Genomic DNA, 13,874 nt, shown 5'->3' on the forward strand with positions numbered 1-13,874 from the left:
TTTTTCAGAAAATATGGCAAAGTGAAAGATCAGTTATATAATCCAGTAATCAATCAATATTGTTAAAAGAAATTGAAATATTTTCTCATAGCCCACGTACTAGCTTTATCCACATTCTGAAATATTGTCATTCTATGATGTTCATTGCTCTGTCTGTACTCAGGCCACATTGAATTTTTTTAATTCATTCATCAAGCACATCAACTCACTATTAAGTCAGATAACTCTTTTAAAATGTTTCATGCTCTATCATTCATATTTAAATATTATTCAATTCAACTTTTACTCAAATATGACCTAAGAAATGCTTTCAAAAATCAAGTCTCTTACCACATGTCCAATCCTATCTTATTATCCTTTTGTGATTACTATGGTAGCATTTGATATTCATCTACTATCCTTTTTAGATAATTATTGTTTTTATCAATATTGTTTTTCAAATACCACTTAGCATTTGGAAAAAATAATGCTACAATTAATGTTGCATCCAGTTTGTGCTGAATTTATATAGATGCTTATAGATGTATGTCTATGCCATTGATAATAATTTCTATATATCCAAATATAAAGTGATATTCAGCAGTCAACTTACTGACATTCCTATCAAAGCTTGTTTATATATTCTATTGCTTTCTATTGTTTAACTCTTCTACTCTAAATTTAAATTTTATATATATTTTTTTTGTTTTTTGAGCCACACCCGGTGATGCTCAGGGGTTATTCCTGGCTGTCTGCTCAGAAATAGCTCCTGGCAGGCACGGGGACCATATGGGACACCAGGATTCGAACCAACCACCTTTGGTCCTGGATCGGCTGCTTGCAAGGCAAATGCTATCTCTCCGGGCCCAGATTTTATATTCTTATGGAAGGAGCAGAAGATGTTAGTATTACTCCATTATTTTTGCTCCTTATATATCTTGTATAAAAATTGTTTTGACTATTTGTATTATTTCCTCAGTGTCAGGATAGATTTTCAGTATTTATTATACTAAAGTAACCAGATTATTTTTAGGTCCTTGTAAAGATAGATAATAACTGTTATCCCAGCCATCGTACTATCTTGATCATTTGGCTGATGGAAGTTTTATATAAATTACAGCTTCTAAATCCCACATTGCCAGAATCAGATTGCTTTTCATAATTTTTGGTGCTGTTTATTTCTCTAATTCTTATTAGACAGCAAGGAAGTCACAAAATTGTTTTTAATTAAAAATGGGGTGTAATGTTTACTTCATTGACAATAAATCTATATATCAATATATAAGGGGGATTCAGTAGGCCTGTAAGATGTATTCTTCGAATTTTCTTGGTGTGGAGAACTGAAAAAAAAAACCCACGGGATTCCTCAAAAGGCCTGCTGAGGAAGCTTTGCCCTGCGTTAAGAGTCGAGGAATTCCCGGGCCGGAGAGATAGCACAGCAGTGTTTGCCTTGCAAGCAGCCGATCCAGGACCAAAGGTGGTTGGTTCGAATCCCGGTGTCCCATGTGGTCCCCTGTACCTGCCAGGAGCTATTTCTAAGCAGACAGCCAGGAGTAACCCCTGAGCACCGCTGGGTGTGGCCCAAAAACCAAAAAAAAAAAAAAAAAAAAAAAATCCGGGGCCGGAGACATAGCATGGAGGTAAGGTGTTTGCCTTTCATGCAGGAGGTCATCGATTCGAATCCCAACGTCCCATATGGACCCCCGTGCCTGCCAAGAGCAATTTCTGAGCATGGAGCCAGGAGTAACCCCTGAGCACTGCCGGGTGTGACCCAAAAACCACAAAAAAAAAAAAAAAAAAAAAAAAGAGTTGAGGAATTCCCAAAGAGATTTCTGAAATATATGTCATGGTACTGACATTATATTTGCTTCGTATTATTTAGCTTAAATATTATTTATTTCACCCTTTTATATTTACAGGCCGAAATATGGCCTGAATCAAATTCTTTTGCCCAGAGAAACTAAGACAATTTTCTTCTCTCTGCCAGCCCTACTTACATCTAAAAGCCAAGGCAGGAACTTAGTTCTGGGTCATTGAAGCTTCCAGCTAGGTACAGTTTTACTTTTTTGACCTGGCCCTCTTTAACTGAAAAGCAACTTTCTCACTACTAGCCCACAGAGCTCTTCATTTTGGTTTCAACTCCCAAATAGCAGCCAAGCAGTTTCCACTTTTTATTATGCTACTTTCCCCCTCTAACTCAGGACTTCTCAGATAAGATCTTTTTCACCTGAACTGCTAACTAATTAGATTAAATATGTATATTTAACAGACCTACTGTTAATGTTTCTGTTTTTCTAAACTCCCCAGCTCTTTGTCAATGCAGAAATTTCTTTCATGACTAAGACTGTCATTTTTCTCTTTAAATAAGCCTAGCATGGAGATAAAAGTTGTCACACACTTGCCAGAATGTGTGTACCCATATTTTGTTGTGTTCTCATTTCTTCATATTTCATCGTCCATTTTGTATTTCACTCACTTCCTTAAAGTAGGATTTATTATCCACTGTACACTTTTGTTAGGCAATGCATTTAATTAAATGAGCATACTAATACACCAGATTATTTTCTAAGTATACAAAGATTTTATTTTTGTATAGGAACATTTATATTTTTTGTGTAGAAAATGTTTTCTGGATTTTCTTAAGAGGTTAAGAAAATAGATTTTGTTGTTTATTCCACTACAAAATTTAATAAGTGTGAATTACTGACTTAAGACTATATCAATGCAAGAAGAGAGTTAAGGCCACTATGTCTATTCATCTTGATGGGGAGATTCATTTGACACATTTGGTAACAGTGACTGCCTTAGTTTGAGCAAAATTTGTTAATCTAAAAATGAACAATATATGTATCAAGCAATTAAGTAATCTAATATTTTTAAGGACTATATAAGAGTGTTTTCATTTGTAGTACTTGAACACTCTTACATAAGTAAAATAAATACTTGACCCCTTACAAATGGTATCTGTCAAAAATTGATCATTTAAAACTTGATGCATTGGGTTCTGCTTTACCATTTCCCTAATTAAATGTTATTGATATGAGTGCAGCTATTGTGAAAAGATGCATTAAAAACCATGGAAGATAAAGGAAATCAAGGGTGCTGAATTAGAAATGGACACGTTTTTTAATTTTTTATTACTAATTTTTTCTTTGTTTTTGGGCCAAATACAGTGATCTCTTAGGGACTATTCCTGATACTGCACTCAGAAATTGCTCCTAGTGATGCTCAGGAGACTATGGGATGCAGCAAATCAAACCCTCGGGTTTGCATAGGTGCCATATCCACTGTGCTATTACTTTGGTCTCTTCTTTTGATCTTTTTACTCTAGAGAATTTGAGTGTTCTCTCCTTTGTTGAATCATAAATATTTCTAAGCTACTTTTGATCATTTGTGTAATTTAGTAAAATTTGCTAAACTCTCTAGAGAAACTAGATGTTAAGCTCCTGAATATAAACAATAATACTATGAATAGTTTTAGATATTATGTCATTGTTTAATATACAAAAATGTTTTTCCATTTGATCATTATCACTAGATTGACTTTGTTAACTATTTTTATAATATTTTATTTATTGGCTCTACATCAGAATCATTTGGTTTCATAATTTTTAATGTGAAAGTTTTTATGGATGCATTATTTGTTAAATAAATCCAACTATTAAATACCTTGCCCTTCTATGTGTGTGATAAGTGCATAATTACTACTAAAAGTAGATACTTTTCCTCGTCAGAGAGCTAGTTTCCAAACAATTGCTATGAATTTTAATTATTGTTACCAAATTTTATTTTGTCTTATTTTAAGATTAATTTAAGAGGTTCTTCCTTCTCTTCCTTCTTCTCTTTTCTTATTTTACTTCCTCTTCTTTTTTCTTTTTCTTCTTCACTCTTCTTTAAGTTCATTTTCATCTTCATCTTCATCTTATTATTAATATCATTATATTCAATTTGGACATTTTATTGAAAGAAAAGACAGTTTGCCATAATCTCATAATGTAATTTAATTAAAATATTGCTGATTCTTTTAAATTATTTCAGTTTATTGTTTATTTTTCTAATAACCATTTCTACATTTTCAGGGTGAAACAAAGATCTTAAAACTAAAGAATCTTCGACCTCAGGACTATGCTAATTATAGCTGCATTGCTTCAGTGAGGAGCGTTTGTAATATTCCTGATAAGATGGTGTCATTTAGACTTTCCAATAAAACAGGTATGGACCAATTAATGCATTATGTCTGTTATTCACAGATAATATTAAAAATATTTAACGTTTTTTGTTTTGTGTTTGTGCTACATCTGACCATTGTTCAGATATTCAGAGGTTATTCCTGTTTCTGCATTCAGTAATCATTCCTGGCAGACTCAGTATACTATATGAAATGTGGTGGATAGAACCTGAGACAACCACATGTGATGATTACACCAAACTCACTGTAAGATCTCTCTCTAGCTATGACTGTTCATTTAAAATTAAAATAATGTAATTCATTTGATTATATAGTTTCACTTCCATTTATTGTTCATGTTTTTTTTTTATTATATCAGGGTATATTTTGGACTCAAAGACAGGAGCAAACCCTGAAGATTGCCAGGAGTGAATCAAAAACTAAAGCCAAAAAAAAAAAAACAAGAGTAAAAATAACAAGGATATTGAGAACTAACAATGAGAGCTTAACATTTAAAATCTAAATATAATGGTATTTTCAAAATACTGTTTCATTATAACTATTTTTTCAGTTTTTATGCATTTTTAAAAATATGTGATCATGAGAAATATATTTAAATTAACAATGAAAGAACCAGGGAGAAAATACATTGGGTAAGTGCTTGTTGCCTGTCATTACAGATTACAGTGGCAGTGCCACCAGCAATAATATTTGGCATATTTGATGGTGTTGGAGATAGAACTAATAGCCTGGAAGGTAGATATTCTACATTGGCTATCTCTTAAGAACTTCAAAAGTTATTTAAACACTTTTTAATTACATAAAAAATCTTTTATGAAGGAGTAGATAAATATGTTTAGGTTTTAATACAGTATGTTTTGCCAATTAATTAAAAAACAGAATCAATCGACCAACTAAACTGTGGAGATAAAGAAGTGGACACAAGGGGCCAAAGCATTGGTGCAGAGAGGTAAGGCCTCTGCCTTGCTGGTGCTAGCCTAGGACGGGCCACGGTTTGATCCCCCAACGTCCCAGATGGTCCCCCTAGCCAGAAGCGATTTCTGAGTGCATAGCTTGGAGTAACCCCTGAACGTCACCAGGTGTGTCCCCCCCAAAAAAAACCAAAACAAAAAAAAAAGTGAACACAACATTTAGCCATAGTTTGTGTGTGTAAATAAACAAGGGCTTTATGATTTTTTTGAAATTTTCTGGATAACTTTATTGTAAGAGTTTTAATAATTGCCAACTCATGGGTCAAGGATACAGTTCATTGGTACATCACGTGCTTTCCCAATTTAAGGCTCTGAAGATGATTCCTGATATTACCAAAATATCTCAAACTTGCCATCATACAAAATAGATTTGATTCCCTCTCCTAATGAAAGCATAGGGATACTTTCACCGTCCTGTTTCATTTTTCATTTTTCTCAGAATATAGTATTTCATTTACAGAGCCTATAAAGTAGTCTATAATTATTTATTATAAAATGTCACAAAAATTTAGATAATAATTTACTCCAAAATAACATTAGGATGATTATAAACAATTGACCTTAAAAGTGTAATCTAGTACTTTTTTTGACTCCTTAATAACTATAAAGATGCATAACAGATGTCTTATGCTTTACATATAAAAACTAGATTTTCTTCAGTAGTTTTCACATATGGTTGTTCACAATTTTGGAAGATTTCGTGCATTTCAAATAAGTGAAATCCTTGAGGTAACACTTAAAGTATACCAGAGATAAATGAAGCTTTCAGCATATAAAGCATAATGAATAGATATATCCGTATAGGCTAGTTCTTTGACTTTTTGAAATTGGGAGATCGTGAGACAGCAGCAACTCAATTAATGTGAAAGTAAGGTGCTTTGTACGATTTTCATTCTTCTAAATGTCTGATGACTGTATGAAGTTCAAATATTTTTAATTCTTGTTTTGAAAATTGTCAAGGAAAACATGTACCATATTGAGGAAAAGAATATTTTGTCATAAATATTGAAATGCATTTGATTCATTTCCTCTGAAAATCAATAGAGCTGTGAAAGTTTAACTTTGAAAATGATTTCTGTAATATAATATAAGTCAATTGAATACAAATGAATTTTAAGTGTAGACAAAATATTTTATTTTATGGTGAGATAGTTCAAATGGTAAGCATATAAATGACATGGGAAAGACCTTGAGTTCAGTTTTCAGCTTTAGAACTAGGAATTAAACTTGAGCATCTCACATAGCGAGACGTTTACTCTCTTGCACAGCTATTTCTCCAACACTGTCATTTAAAGGTGTCACTTATAGTTTTACTAATAACATTATCTTTTCTTATTATTTTGGGGGATGCCTGAAAAGCAGCCTCAGTGAGCCCTGTGTTCACTCCTGTAACATTCAGTGAATAGAATTTGATGACTGAATGCTTGAATCATGTGATTTGTTTTCGTGGGCCTGGTGGTGCCAGGTGCCACCAGATCTTCCATGGTACTCAGAATGCGTGCCATGATAGGGATTGACTTTAGATCCCTATGCATTTAACTCACATGCCCTTTACCACTGAAATATCACTGAAGCTCCCAGCATGTTCTTTAACTTCTGTGAATTTTCTGCATAATTTTAATACAGCTTTTCCATGTATTTATTTTGTGGAATGTCCGGTTATTTGTCGGCCCCTATTTATTGCTTGACTTGCTATTATAAAGGGTGTCCATGAAGTGTCATTCTTTATCACCTATGTCTTAGACCTTATAATTCACAGGATTTTATAAAATGTAAAGAAGCATGTTTATTTCTTGTCAAACTGTCTGAATAAATGACATGGAGTAGTATGGCACAAAAATTGTCTTGGTTGTTTATTGACTAAAATTGAGAAGAAAAAAAATATCTCCTGACTGGTAAAATCTTAATATAGCAGTGCTTTTTTCAGCTTTCACTGAAATAATCACATTTAAATGCTTAATTTCAGAAAATTAATATAGTGTACTTAAATTATCATAATTATTTTCACTCTAACTTAGAGCTATTAAAGTGTGTATGTATTTTGAATACAAGGGCACGTGAATTATATTGGGATTATGATTAAGTTAATTTATTTTAATATATTACAAGTTCTTACATGTTGGTAGCTCAAATTTTAAAGGCAAATAGGAATTGAGTAGACTACATCATTGAGAGATTATGATGAATTCTTTTAAACTGTGAGAGGTAAAGGAAAGGTTTTCCTTAATTTTATACGTCTTTTGGCTTAGTATGCTCACACTTGACATTCATAAAAATTACATAAATGTGATAATTTTTAAATATGATCTATTTTAGAGGAAAATATTGTAAATATATATATATATATATATTTGGTTTTTGATTTTGGGGCCACACCTGGTGATGCTCAGAGGTTTTTCTGGCTATGCACTCAGAAATAGCTCCTGGCTTGGACCATATGGGATGCCCGGGATTAAATTCAGGTACATCTTGAACAGTTTTGTGCAAGGCAAACATCCCACCACTGTGCTATCACTTCGGCCACTATTGTAAATATATTACTGACTATAGGAATAGTGAATTCTTTACTTCTTTTTGTTTCCTCTTTTTATGCTTTTCTATTTATTATTTCTCTTCCAAATGTTTTATAAATAAACATTAGAAAAATAGTAAGATCAAATATTTTTGTTCTCATGTCAGATAACTATTCTCTCATCTGTTATGTAATTTGTAATGTTATTGATATATAAAATGCTAGTAACCAAAAGATAAAACCTGTGTACACTGATTTATTTATAATAGTCTCCTGTATTTAGAGAAATTTATTTTTTTGTCTCCCAATTCACAATACAGACCAGGCAAAGGGCCTGGGTTGAGGTGTATATGGGGTGCATTTACTGTACCTCCTCCTTCTATACAGTCAGTATAAATAACAAAGCCTGTGATAAGAATTGGGAGGCCTTATCTTTTCTTATTTAGAGAAATTTAACTGACCTACATATTTGAGAAATGCATTTCAATTATAGAAATGTATGTAAATGACCATGTACATGACACAAAAATATATACCTACATTTCTTCTTCTTCTTCTTCTTCTTCTTCTTCTTCTTCTTCTTCTTCTTCTTCTTCTTCTTCTTCTTCTTCTTCTTCTTCTTCTTCTTCCTCCTTCTTCTTCCTCCTCCTCCCCCTCTACCTCTTCCTTCTCCATTTTCTTCTCTATGTTTGTTTGTTTTTGTTTTTTGGCCACACCTGGAAGTGCTCTGGGGTTACTCCTGGCTCTGCACTCGGAAGTCACTCCTGGCAGCTAGGGGTACTATATGGAATACCGAGATTTGAATAAGATCCTTCCTGGGTTGGCCTAGAGCAAGGCAAACCTCCTACCACTGTGCTATATTTCCCGCCCAGAATATTCACCTTCTTATATAAAATTATTATATCCATTGTCATGTATAGTTAATTGTAAAGCAGAAGAAAATAGGAATAGAGCCAGAGAGATAGTAGAAATTAAGCTATTTATCATACAATCAGTTAGCTCAAGACTCAGTACTCTCTATATAGTCTCCTCTCTTTATATATATGTATATATATATGTATGTATATGTTTATATGAATATATATAGACTATTCTATAGTCACCTGAAAAATACCAAAAGTGATCCCTAGATTGAGCCCTGAGTACCACCAAATGCACAAATAAAAAAGACAAAGAATTAATAATAACAAAAAGGGCCAGAGATAGCATGGAAATAGGGTGTTTGCCTTGCATGCAGAAGGATGGTAGTTCAAATCCCGGCATCCCATATGGTCCCCCATGCCTGCCAGGGTCGATTTCTGTGCATAGAGCCAGGAGTAACCCCTGAGCATGGCTGAGTATGACCCCCAAAATAAAAAAATAAAAAACAAAACCAAGAATAACAAAAAGAATATTGCAATAGAAATGCTGCTCTCATTTGTATATTATGAATATTTTCTTAGCTTCATAGATATTTGTGCTTAGTTCTTTCACATGAGCTCAATGACATTGAGGCAGTCAGTAATACCACTAAATCCAGGTTTATATTTTCATCAACAATTGCTGCTTTAAGGAAGTCAAAATTAGTGAAAAATATATACAATAAAACATTACATACCGTGATATTTTTGCACTGTTTTGTAGTATATTTTGTTTTTACAAACATGAAGATATCACTTAGCTTCTCTAAGCCTCTCTAGGTTTTAAAAAAACTTCTCTAAACATTTTTCTTGTTCCTAAATGGGGATAGCAAATACATTGAGAGTGTTTGATATTTAGGCTATAATTCTGATTATATTAGAAGTTTAAAAAGTCACATTGCATATAATAAATAAAAATATGCAAAAGTCACATAGGTAAAAGAAAAATAACTGTATTGTTATACAAGTAGAAATAGAATAATGACTATTCTATATAATGAGGAAGATAATTGTATGAATTAAGTTATTGCACTAGACTTACAACTAATATTGAGATAAGTCCATAATCTTTATGTTTAAATGACCTCTATAATTTTTAAATAAAATATTTTTTAGAAAATCAGAAATCATATATTTATATGTATGTATCTGAACTATCAACACAGTTTATAACATATATAAAATGAGTTAGAAAATTCTAAGAGAATAAAAGAAAATAGAAGAAAATTGCCATTAATGATAGAAAACAATCTTGGTCCCTTGTCATTCCTAAATTCGGGGAACTTATGCATGCCCTGTACTAGTTAATACAGTTTCAGAGATGTGAGAATATAGGTTATGAGTATGTAGTGAGTCTAGAAACAGAAGAAATGGTCATTATAGATTTTCAATTTTCATCTTTTTGAGACTGTTTCCAGAGCAACAGGGTGACCTATTTTCTAAAATTATATTACCATAGTTACAACAAGTTTGCATGTTGTTGAAATCTTCTACACCTGTGCAGTTTGTTGTCCCAGCAATGAATTTTTTAGGTTCATTATATCCAAGATTATTCTTGAATTTAAGTTCTTACATAAAATATTCCTCATAAACTATTAACTGTCCCGCATGAATATAATCCAGGCATAATTCGTAAGCATAAAATAAAATAAAAATGTTAAAAAAGGCAACACTATCATATTTAATACAAAAATTAAATTATTGCAACACATATCATAATTTAAAACTGGTATTTTAGGGAATATTATATTCACATATCTTAAGAGCTGCAATATGTACTTGATAAAGTGTTTCTAATTTTAGTAGTTATTTTAATGCTATTAAACTACAATTTTAATTGCATAATTTGCCAATTGTTCACAAGAACAAGAATGTTTATGGGTCCAGAGAAACAGTAGAGAAATTAGGGCTCTTACCTTGCATGTGCTCTACCTGCTTTCAGTCTCTAGCATCTTTTATAGTCCCCTTGTCTGCCAGTAGTGATTCCTCAGTGCAGACCCTCTGAACCATCTTTTATAGTCCTCTTGTCTGCCAATAGTGATTCCTCAGTGTAGCCTCTCTGAACAGTTAATTGTGGCACCAAAAACAACCAAACAAAAAGACAACACCGCCCCCCAAAAGAGATCAAAAATACAAAAGTTTAAACCATGTATTTTTGCAACATTTTTTCAATAGGATGACTGGGAATTTTGTTATAATTTTATTATTTAAATAAAAATATCATAATATTCTATGTATATTTTCTATAAAATGTAAATGATTAATTTTTCTTTTAAACATTTATTGAATTGTGTTTTTTAAACCATACTTTGGGTTAGTAATTTTCAAAATTTTGATATATTAGTGAAACCGTGACAAGTGTGTTTTAACATTCAGTTTCGGAAAAAGTATTTTAAACTTTTTTTTTTTAGTTTATCACTTATAACTTGTTTAGAGTATCTTTGTGATCATTAATTGACAATGAGATTTTATAGATTACTGTCACTCATAGTGGTTACAATACATTCCAAATGTCCATCTAATGAATATTATTGCTTATTTATGTCATTTCCTAGAATTGGTCATATATATATATATATATATAATTTATATAATTTCCTAGGATTGGTCATATATATATAATTTATATAATTTCCTAGGATTGGTCATATATATATAATTTATGTAATTTCCTAGGATTGGTCATATATATATGACCAATATATGTATATATATTCATCTTTAGGCCATAGTCATACTGATTTGGGGGTGAGAGGAGAACACCCCTTGAGGCTCAGGTGTTACTCCTGGCTATGTGCTCAGAAATCACTCCTGGCTTGGGGGATCTTATGGGGTGCCTGGAATCGGACTATTTTCTGTCCTGGGTCAGCCACTGTGCAAGACAAATGCCCTACCGCCGCACTATCACTCTGGCTCACATATTGCTTTTTCTAAGCTCAGTTTGTCCTAGACTAGAGGTATGCAACCTTTAAGACATAAATTCACTTGGACTCGTTTCTGAAGGGAAAAAAAAATTCCTAGAAACTGTAAAGCCATTGTGTCATTTAAAATTAATATAGCAAAGTGTACATGATTTTTTATCTTAATGCTATATACAAGATCATTTAGTTAGCTGTCGATCTGAAGAAAAAAAGAACTTTTTCATTTAACAATGTAAAACATATATTTGTGCAAATGAACAGCCAATTAAAATATTTTAGTGATAACCAATCCTTGCCTCCTGTTATAAGCCCTGATGTTGAAGCTGCAGCAAAGCTTCAAAATAGCTGCTTGGGGCTCTGGAGCCTCAGGTTACTGAGCAAGGTCCTAGACCATGACATTTAGCCGAGGTAAAAAGAATCTCGATTATCTCAATATGTTACCCAGTGATTTAATCTGCATTCTGGAATACTTCTATGTAAGATATTGGTCTCAATGTAAATTTTTGGTGTGGTGTTTTACAATTCTAATAAATGCTACAAAAAGAAACACCATTGAGAAAAAACCAGATCATGATGATACCCTACTTTACAAAAATATAATTTTGCCAATTATTTTAATTAATTTTCCTTAGGCCATGTGGATAATGAGTCAATGTATAGATTGAGGGCAAGATATTTCATCGGAAATTCCACTTTTATTTTTCAAAATATCATTGTAAACAACAAAACCTTAAATTAAGTGGATAAAAAAGAAGTAGCAGCCTCTACTTTTGAACTCAAAATTTAATGCAAACAAGATTTATATTTACAAAATTAAAATAAGTGCTCTGTACTCTGTATTTGGGACTTCCATTAATACTCAAGAAAAAAAATAAAATTAATCTCTTGAGCTGATATACCCATTTTAGATGTTGTTATATATCTTTTATCTATATTATTATCAAGAGTTTCTGACAAGAAGACTTTAACCTCATTGTAGGTAAGATACATCACTAACTACTACTGTTTTTCATCTAGTTTTGAGACAAGACTGTTGGTTTTCCCATTAAATCTTACCTCATTATTCAGACTGCATAAGATAAATTTGATTATATATAAATTACTTAGCAAATGGTAGATGATTTATTTTATGATACTGATGTTAGATTAATAAAATAACCTTGATGAAAAATAAAACATTGGCTATCCAAAACTGATTTAGGTCTTTGATTTTATTTTTTCTAATTTAAAGTTTTCATCAGAAACTGTACTAGACTACTCTTCAATAGAAATAGTAAATCATAGCTAAATTACAAAATTTTCTTTATAGTTAAAAATAGTTGTATAACAAAATAGTTGATGGCAATGAAATAAAAATATTTGTACTATTAGACATATATTTCTGCTAGATTTTATGAAGTGATAGCTATTATTTACTCCTATAATATGATCCAAACAACTTATGTTCTTACTGCTTCTTACAATTAAGCACAGTATTATATTAAGTTTATCCTTATAAACAAATTAATAAAATATGATTTGTTGTTAAAATATACTTACAATGTAATTTTTAAATTTAAGGAATAAGTAAACCCTAAATAAATTTTGTTGAAAGTCATGTAAATGTATACTTTACCCTTTACCTAATAATATGAGTAAATGCATGTTTTGATAGAACTTAGTTGTGACCTGACATTGGCTCAGTCTTTGAAGAACAATCAGCAATGATCCCTGGGCATAGCACCAGGAGTAAACCCTGAGCAATGCTAGCAGTGTTCCATAAACCAATAAATAAATAAGTAAAATTATTTATATTAATTCAAAATCACTTTTATTACATTTGAATGTAATTATATACTGTAGACCAAGTTGAAGTATAATGTAGGCCAAGTAGAAGTATGGTATCTACTGTATTGTTATAAAAAATGGAAATGAGGGGTGAATGGAAATGAGATGTTTAGGTTGGGAAATAATAGACATTTTCAGGCATTAACGTCCTATGAATGTTAGCGCATAGGCACTGACACTCATGTGGCAGTATCATAAATTCACTATGTCAATTCACTGAAATTCTTTTAAAGTCTTAATTTTTTTTATTTTTCACAAATTAGTTCTAAATGCCATTCCTCATCCTAGCCCCCTACTGATAATAACAGGTTTTTCTCATGTTACTTATTTTTCTTCTATTGCTATGAAATAGGTATGTTCAATTGTTTAGTAACATGCTTTCATTTTATGTCTGTAAAAGCATTTCTTTCTCTTGTCTCCTTTTTAGTCTGTGTTAGTTGCTATATTGTACTAGACTATTTTATTGATTGCATGCTTCTGTCACATAATTCAGTGAATATACAACATTATTGATTTCTGATACATTATTTCTGATTCTTACTACATCATATAACAAGAATTTATTGATGGCAAACC

At 31.7% G+C, this 13,874-nt stretch overlaps 1 non-coding gene across 1 annotated transcript; it reads right to left on the reverse strand.

Moving 5' to 3' along the window:
• Positions 1 to 7,946: 7,946 nt before the first annotated feature.
• LOC126002581 (small nucleolar RNA SNORA51) lies at positions 7,947 to 8,079 on the reverse strand. The gene has a single exon (XR_007493266.1). It is a non-coding gene; the product is annotated as a small nucleolar RNA SNORA51 (small nucleolar RNA).
• Positions 8,080 to 13,874: the final 5,795 nt, after the last annotated feature.

This window comes from Suncus etruscus, chromosome 2 (assembly GCF_024139225.1).
Source record: "Suncus etruscus isolate mSunEtr1 chromosome 2, mSunEtr1.pri.cur, whole genome shotgun sequence".
NCBI classification, from domain to species: Eukaryota; Metazoa; Chordata; class Mammalia; order Eulipotyphla; family Soricidae; genus Suncus; species Suncus etruscus.